Source organism: Sinocyclocheilus anshuiensis, unplaced genomic scaffold (assembly GCF_001515605.1).
Source record: "Sinocyclocheilus anshuiensis isolate Anshui unplaced genomic scaffold, SAMN03320099.WGS_v1.1 scaffold566, whole genome shotgun sequence".
Taxonomy (NCBI): domain Eukaryota; kingdom Metazoa; phylum Chordata; class Actinopteri; order Cypriniformes; family Cyprinidae; genus Sinocyclocheilus; species Sinocyclocheilus anshuiensis.
Genome location: NW_015542410.1, coordinates 2,009,309 through 2,018,416, shown reverse-complemented (window position 1 = coordinate 2,018,416; position 9,108 = coordinate 2,009,309). Strand labels below are relative to the sequence as shown.

The following is a 9,108-nucleotide window of genomic DNA, read 5'->3' as shown; positions in this document are numbered from 1 at the left end:
AATAAAAAAATATATATATATATATATATATATATTTATTCAAGGTGAATTCATGTAAATGGCAGCCATTTGTTTGTTTGCTTCATACATAAATTGCTGTATTGCAAAGTGTGAATTTGGTCACTTTTGTTTACGTTGAGTAAAACAACCATTGGTATTTTTAAGTAGTTTCAGCTCAGTTACTTTTGACTATTATAAGGATTTGATTTGTGCAGATATAAGCATTTGATATTGACAGGTTTAAGGACTTGTAATGACCAGTTTGTATTGGAATGTGTGGATGAATGTTTCAACTGTTTTGGCTGGTGTGGTTTTACCTCAGTATTTATTTATTTACCGGTCTTTAGAAATCAATTCAAGGTAAATTCAGGTAAATTGGGTCACTTTTGACAGTCATTTATTTGTTTATTAAATAAATAACTTGCTGTGCAGGTTTGGGTGCTTTTGTACAAACAACCAGTGGTCATTTAAATAGTTTCAGATGAGTTACTTTTGACAAATATAATATCTATCAAAATCAAGTCCTTATTAGAATTTCGAAGGATCACTTTGTTTTGGAATGTATGAATGTGGACAGTTTATTTATTAATTTATTATGATTCTTATTTGCTTATTTCTTATGTATATTATGAAAAACACTTACTACGTAGTTGCTTAGAATAAATTTTGCTTGTGTCATAGCAAAGCTTGCATATCTGACAATGGGATGTACAGTTCATCTCAGACCTAGATGCACCTGATAACCATACTGATTTTAACCTGGTAACATGCTATTTGGCTTAGCCCTCAGACGTCAGGCATTATGGTTTGGGTAATCTGTCAGTATTACTATACTGTAGTGTTAATGTAATACTATGTTTTTAGTAGTTGTTACCAGTGAAATTTCATGTTATTTAATACCAATTTGGATACCACAGCAAAAAAAAGAATATACTATTGTTACATTGCATGTTATATGCTAACATTCCTTTATTTAACTAACTTTATTGAGCTTGTGACTAATTTGGTGATGTTTGTTTACACTGAGTAAAACAACTAGTGGTCTTTTAAATTTCCTTTTGAAAGGTATAAGGACTTCTAAGGACTAATTTAGATTTTTTCAGGATTCCTTGAATGGAAAGTTCAAAAGAATGTAATAACTTACAGAAGTGTAAAATGTATGCTTTCTGTTTACACTGAGTAAAAAGAACTAGTGGTCTTTTACCCAGTTGTAGCTCAGTTACCTTACATTCCTTACAGGAATGTGTAAATGAATGTGAACCATTTATATTAACGAAGGTGCTTTTTACTTGCTTGTTTCTTCAGTTACAGTGTGCATGTTATCCATGAATAACGTTTGCATGTCATAGCAGTGCTATTTGGCAACACAGATGGAGTTATTAGCCTCATACTAATTTTTAAAGGGTTAGTTCACCCAAAAATGAAAATTCTGACATTAATTACTCACCCTCATGTCGTTTCAACTTTATTCAACAATTAGTCTCCTCCGCATCACCCTGGTGCCATTTTGGAGAATATTCGCTGGACGTAAACAACTTATGCTGTTCTGTGTCAGCTGCGTCACGCCGAATCTTTTCCTACGTTGTTGTGATTTGATCTGAACGGAAACAGCGCATCTGTGTGACGCAGGGTGATGCGGAGGAGACAAATTGTTGAATAAAGTCGTTTTTTTTTTTCTTTTGCGCACAAAAAGTATTCTTGTAGCTTCGTATAATTGCGGATGAACCACTGATGTCACATGGATTATTTTACCGATCTCCTTGCTACGTTTCTGGACTTGGGAACATTTCAGTTGCGTTGCTGTCTATGCAGGGTCAGAGAGCTGTCAGATTCCATCAAAAATATCTTAATTTGTGTTCCGAAGATGAACGAAGGTCTTACGGGTTTGAAACGACATGAGGGTGAGTAATTAATGACAAAATTTTCATTTTTGGGTGAACTAACCCTTTAAAATTGTGAAAAAAAAATGGGCTCTTAGATGTCAGCTGTTTATGGTTTGTTTTCTGTCAATTTTATTTTAAGGTAATTAAAATGCAGAAGTTGATACCATTGCCAGTGAAATTCTATGTTATTCCATACCTTTACATACATTTCAACACCACAGGAAAATAATATTGAACTACTGAAAAATTACATTGAACATGCTCCTGTATGTGAGTAGTTAAATATTAATGTGTATATTTAAACATTTAATTGAAACAGTGGTTACGCAGTGTCATGCATTTCTCTACTAAGTAAACGCTGCTGTAGAGGTTCTTTCTTTTTTTTTTAGTAAGCTAATTATTTTTGGTATTGTTGTACAAAAGTAACAGTACTTCTGACATCCCTGTTTTAAGGTATTTAGATGTTTTTTTTACATTATTTACCATTAGAGTTCTAAAATTCTTTCTAATATGATTTATGTCTGTTATCTTTTTTATGTTTTATGTCTTTTATCTTTGTGTCTTTAGGATTTTTTGTGGTAGAAAGTGATGTTTTGCATTTGCTTTGTGAGTCATTGCTTCTCATGTCTTGTTTGTACCAATCTCTTGATATTCTTTTGAAATATTTGTCTTTTGATTAAAAATCTTCTTACTATTTTTGATCTCTCTTTTCTTTAAATCAGGACTGACAGGGTGCCCACGGCAGAGAGGAGGAAGAACTTGGTCATACCACTGTGCTGTGTTTGTGGTCTTCCAGCTGAGGTGTTCTAGACAGAGGTTGGATACACCCTGTGGACTATCTGACCTTTCACCTTTTCACTCCAACTTGGAACAATTTAAAAAAAAAAGTTGCTCACCAGAATTTTCTCGTTAAATGAAGACATTACTGAGGAAATCAAAAAGTGGGACCATAATATTCAGAAGTTGTCAAAGGAATACACCAATATCAAGAAAGAAAGACATTCCCTCGTTGCTTCAGTTTTAAGTGGCTTTCAACACTAAATGGTTTGCTTTTTAGTGAAACACATTTTGTGAAGCAAATTTTCATATGATATTAGTAGACATGTTTTTACTGTTTTAACTGTAGATACAGTAATTTTGAAAGACTAATACAGACCTGTGTTTATTGCATGATATTGTAAACAACGTTTACCCTTTTTTTATATTTATAGATAATTATTTAATCCAAGACTTCCAGAGTTTTATCACATGTAGTGGCCCACTACTATAGCCAAAACTCTGTTTGTTTGGGATGGACAGTCATAACATCAGACAAATTACTCCCACACAGGCATTTCTTTGTAAAAACTGGAGCTGCTAGCAGATTACTTTAAAGCTTTATATTGATTATTAGTGGCCCTAGTGGCAGATTTTTTTTTCTGCACATCCTTTAGGTTAGTTTACATTGTCCACTTTACTGCAACAGAGACAAGTGAACCTTTACAAGTGAACAGGGACAAAAAATCCTAGAAACACCCCTCAACAGTGAGAGGGAGATGTTCCAGTTTGGAAAGTACCCTATGGACATTTTAGAAATGCTCAGTGGACACCAGGCTCACCAGTTCAAAGGACTGGGGCTGGAAAGACAACTGCAGCACCAACAACAGGTCCAACTTCAGCACCAGCAGCAGCTTCAACAGCAGCAGCAACAACAGAGTGAGGCATCTGGTGGCCTCCTGTCTGGGCTTGGCCTCGGTTCCCTTCAAGGATCTAGAAGTAATGCATTTGCGGATTCTTCATCCTTATTTGCCAAAATGAGTGCACCCCCTCCACCTCTTCCACAACAAACTCAATCCTCATCTTCACAAAGCACACGTAAATCAAGCAAGATGAGCAGCGGGAGTGGCAGTTCTGCCCCTGGCTATCCACAGTTCCTACGCACATTTCACCCTGCTGAGGCTGCGCTAGCGCAGGAGCAGCTTCACTCAGGAATGGGTCGTTTCGATTTTGCAGGAGGAAGTACTGGAGGAGGCTCTGGGGTAATTGGAGGAGTTGTAACATCAGCACCACCGCCACCACCCTTGCACCCTGGCCTCTCTGTTCCTCAGCCATCTCCTGGAGGGTCCCCATAATCATCTCGGCCTTGCGGATTCAAATACAGGTCTTGCTCCTCCTCCAGCCCTCCATCCTTCTCACACCCATGGCCATCCAACTCCCCAGCCCCAGCAACAGCAGCAGCAGCTGCCACCTCATGCGTTGTCCCACCCTCACAGCCATGCGCATCCACACCACCCTCTACACCCTGCCCCCCAACCTTCACCTCTTGGTGGTTTTGATTTCCAAGGTATTCCTGTTCTGTCATCTAATCAGCTGGCTTCTCTAATGCAACAAGAAGCAGGCCTGCCTTTGCCACTCCCACTACATCTCTCCATACCAAAAGATGATGGGAAAGGAGATAGTGGATCTGGGGCTGGAGGAAGTGGAGGTAGTGGCAGCAGGAGAAAGAAAGCCATGGCTGGCTACCTGCCCCAGAGGAAGTCAGATAATAACAGTAGCAGCAGTACAAGCAGTGCTAACTGCCATGCCAGCTCTGGGGCACATGGTCATGATGGGTCCTCTGGTCTTGTGGGAGGAGGTGGAGGGGTTGGTATGAGGGGTCTTGGTGGTGACCCCTCCTCCATCCTCTCCTCATCAACACCGTCCTCCTCTTCTTCAACTGTCTCCTCCTCTTCTTCCTCTGCCCCATCTTCAAATTCTGCTTCTGTGCTGGTATCAAACATCTCTCAAAACCCCAAGCCCGAAAATCAGCAATCAATGACTCCCAATATCACACAGCCAGAGCAAGAGCCTCACTTTCATTGTGGAGAGTGTGGCAAGTCTTTTACCCACCTCCAAAGCCTTCGCCGACCCTCCTCTTCTTCCTCTGCCCCAGCTTCAAATTCTGCTTCTGTGCTGGTATCAAATATCTCTCAAAACCCCAAGCCCGAAAATCAGCAATCAATGACTCCCAATATCACACAGCCTGAGCAAGAACCTCTCTTTCATTGTGGAGAGTGTGGCAAGACTTTTACCCACCTCCCAAGCCTTCGCCGACACATACTCTGCCATGAAGAAGATGGTGGTGGTCCCAACAGCAGCACAAACACAAACCCAAGTCATCAACATCAGTCAGATCTCCCCCACTCAACACAAGATGGAATTTCGCAAAATGCTCACCATCAGCATGAGAATACAGACCCCATGTCTTCCGCTTGCTCAAGTCCAGATAAGTCATACTGTTGCAATGAATGTGGAAAGGGGTTCAAGAAGAGAGGGCACCTCCTTCAGCATGGCATTATCCACTCAGGAGCTCGTCCATATGCCTGCTCCATTTGTGAGCGTTCATTCAACCGCAGAGAATCTCTCACTCGGCATGAGAAAATTCACGAAGATAAGCCCTACCGCTGCCCTGCTTGTGGCCGCTGCTTTAGAGAAAGCACTTCTTTGCTTAACCATGCTGCATCAGGTAACTGTGGCAAGCCAGGGAGGCGATCTAGAAGCAGCGATGGTAGCTCAATAAGTTCAGTAGAGGGCAAGGTTGAAAGTGACTTTCCAGGTGGACAAATGGATGACACAAAAGAATTGGTATTTTGCAAAAATGAGGATAGCACAGCAGCGATGTCTTGTGACAGTCTGTATTCACAGGGAAGAAGTGTTAATCAAAACCCTGTGGGCAAAACTGAAGAGAAGTATAATCCTGAGTATTCAAGAGATCCTTATCAAACTTCCTACAGAGTCGATGACTATCGTCGTCAACAGGCCAACCCATCATCCTACTCTGGAGACTCCTGTAGCAACAGCATGTCGAGTCCGGCCCTCAGAAAAGCTCCTTTAGCCCCCACACTTCATCCACACCCTCAAAATCAGCAGCACCATCACCAACCGCAGTCTCATCTGCCGCTCTCCTCTCTTTTGGATGACTCTGAGGATGAAGTCACCAGTAGTGCCATGTCTGCCATTGCTGCAGCTGCTGCCGCCTCTGTCTTGCCTGCTGAGATGAACAATACTGGGGGACGAGAGGAACGGAGAGACATTATCGGAGGTCTGCTAGGAGGGCTTGGCTTCGGGTCTATGGGTGCCTCTTCATCTACATCTGCAGGAAATGGTGGGAATGAAGAATGCCTGAGTGGTTCAATGATACCTTTATCTCACCCCACCCAACAGCAGCAGCCTAACTCACAGAATGCCAACAATCCTAATGCCAAACCCAAGCGGCCACGGAAGCCCAGACAGAAAAGAGAGCCGAGACCTGGTGGGGCTCCAGGAGAAGGAGTGAAACGTCGGAGAAGCAATGGTGCTGCTGGAGATGGTTCTGAAAAACCTTATTTATGCACTGTTTGTGGGCGGGGCTTTAGCAGACGTGAGACTTTACGTCGACACGAACGTGTGCATACAGGGGAAAAGCCATTTCATTGTGACATCTGTGGTAAAGACTTCCGGGAGCCGTTTCACCTTACCAAACATCAGACTGTTCACTCGGGGGAGAAGAACTACAAATGCACCCTTTGTGGAAAAGATTTTGGATATGCACAGAGTCTGAAAAGGCATGAAAAGTTGCATCTACGGGGAGATTTCAAGCCGAGGCGGAGTAAAACCAAATCTGCCTCAAATCAAGGGGCACCCACTAATCAAGACCAACCCGATCAAACCAATCAGACCAACCCTGGCGCTTATTACTCCTATTCTCAGGATAAAGTTCAAGGATCTAACGCTAGCACAAGCAACCAACCCCCTCCTAAGCTATATACATGTGAGATTTGCTGGAAATCTTTCCGCCATCACTTCCACCTGACTGCCCATCACCAAGCCATTCACGAACACGGAGGGGAGAAACTGTTTTCGTGTGAAGTGTGCGGGAAGGCATTTTCCTACTCCAACAGCCTGACCAGACATAGATTATCTCAACACGGTTTGACTCGTACTGGGCCAACAACACAACCAACAGGTAGTGAATCTATTGGAACTGCCCCATCTGTCTCTGAGAGTGAGGCTGCAACCAATGCACTCCTTCATATAACACCCGAAAGTGGAAGTCATGGAGTACAACAGCCCCATTCAACCATTGCTCTCACGCAGCATCCTCAGCCTGCTGGCTATTCTCCGCTCTTCTACACTCCAGAATCAGGACATCACAGTTCAAATGTGACTTCACACCCCCAACATCTGCACTACTCAAACCCCACTATGGGTCCCCTCCAGCTTCAACAACCAATCAGCGGGAAGCAGCTAATTTATTCAGGGGTTCCAAGTAACACTGTTCATTCCACTCCACCTCATATCCACATTTCACCACCCCAGCACTCTCAACACCACCAGCAACAGCACCCCTTTTCGATGCCGTCTCAACATCTACAGCAAAGCCCTCAGACCCAGGGAGATGGCACCCAGAGGAAGAAAAAAAAAAAAAAGAAAAAATATAAACTGGCTAGTAGCATGCAGTTGATGGCTGGATTCAGTGCTTACGAAATTGCCAGGAGGCATATGGATTTAAAACGAAAGAAGTGCAGGCTTCAGCAGCAGCTAAAGAGGAAGAAGTGGATAGCTCAGCTGAAATGGGCCAAGTTTACTGGAGGAGGGCTTGGTTTAAATGTAGGTGGAGGCACATGGCGTGTGGGGCGGTTAAGGTTTAGAGGCCTGCGGTCTCTCATCGTTCCCTTAAAGTCATACTCTTGCCCTGTCTGTCCCTTTACCACTTTTTCAAGCCGCATAACTCTTTCAGTGCACCGTGTGACCAGGCATCCGCCAAAAAAACATGGCCGTCAGACTCGCCTGCGCTGCATAGTCTGTGGAAAACATTCTCGAAGGCTACTGACAGCTCTCTGTCATCGGGCCCACCACCTGTCTCAAGGGGCGTTCTCTTGCTCTCTATGTCCCTCTCGATTCTGGAACAGCACTCTCCTGCAGCGCCACAAATTTGCTTGTCGGCGTGTCAGTAGAGGAATCAAAATGTCAATAAAGGGGACTAATGTTCAGAAGGCAGAGGACCAGACTGAAAGATCAACAGTTGTGACAGGTTACAGGCACTAAGTAAATTGACATCTAAAAAAGTAGAAGGCCTTAAAAACCGATGTTTTCGAGGCAAGGATCACGTGGAAGTAGGCATAGACGACTTTGGTGTTAATCGCCACACATTCAACTCCTTAACCGTGATCAGACTATAACCAAGGGAGTGCCTCTTAAAAATAAAAGACTCGGTTGACGTGAAAACAAGCCTGTACCTAAAGAACCATCCATTATCGACATGGATCTCTAACGGTTTCTCCAAAGGGGAAGAATATTCTAGATTATGGAACTGTTTTTTGGTAGCACCTTTGTTGTTATGGTAGCATCTCTATCCTCTAAAAATGCATTCATTATGTATTTTCGTAACTTTATTTGTGCTGCAATGATGGATGCATACCAGTGAAAGTGAACTAATTTGAACAGTAACAATCTATTCTCTAAACTAGTTTCCCCCCAGTACTCAGAGTTTAACGGTATAGCCTTTGTTTACTCTCAATTATACATAGCTTTTTTGTTTATTGAGGTGTTGTTTTGTTTCCCCCCCTTTTGCTGTCTTCATGTTAAAATTAGGGCTGCACGATTAATCGCATGCGATATTTAACGCGCATCTTATCAGTAAAGCCGGTCTGTAATCAGCGGTAAATCTCCATCACCTGCGTGCTTTCACATTGAGCAGCATTAACTACACAGAGCCGTTGTTCACTGATGAGCAGCGCAAAAAATCGCGCGAATATGAACGTGGTTTAGCGCAGCTCGTCAGTGAACAACGGCTCTGTGTAGTTAATGCTGCTCAATGTGAAAGCACGCAGGTGATGGAGATTTACCGCTTGATTACAGACCGGCTTTACTGATAAGATGCGCGTTAAATATCGCATGCGATTAATCGTGCAGCCCTAGTTAAAATGCAAAGGTTTGACCTGGAACTGAAAGTTACTGGTTTTGGGAAGAGAATCAAGTACATAGTGTGTGTATTCCCTATGAACAACCTCAGTTATGACACTCCATTGTTGAATTGAACAGTGTCTCAAAGAGGACTCGCTGCAGTGAAACTGTCAAAACGTGCAAAATATTCTGCAGAGCTGATGCGGAGGGGACAGAATGGTGTTGCTAATGCCATGTTCCTGTGTTTAATGTCATCTGTTTATTAAGAAATATGTAAAGAAACCTTTGCAGGTGTTTCTATGGCAAGTGTTAATGTCTTTGG

General features: G+C 42.6%; 1 pseudogene; it reads left to right on the top strand.

The window, feature by feature from the left end:
- The window catches only part of LOC107693372 (uncharacterized), a 9,785-nt pseudogene extending 1,316 nt beyond the window's left edge, over nucleotides 1-8,469 (top strand).
- The last annotated feature ends 639 nt before the right edge of the window (nucleotides 8,470-9,108 follow it).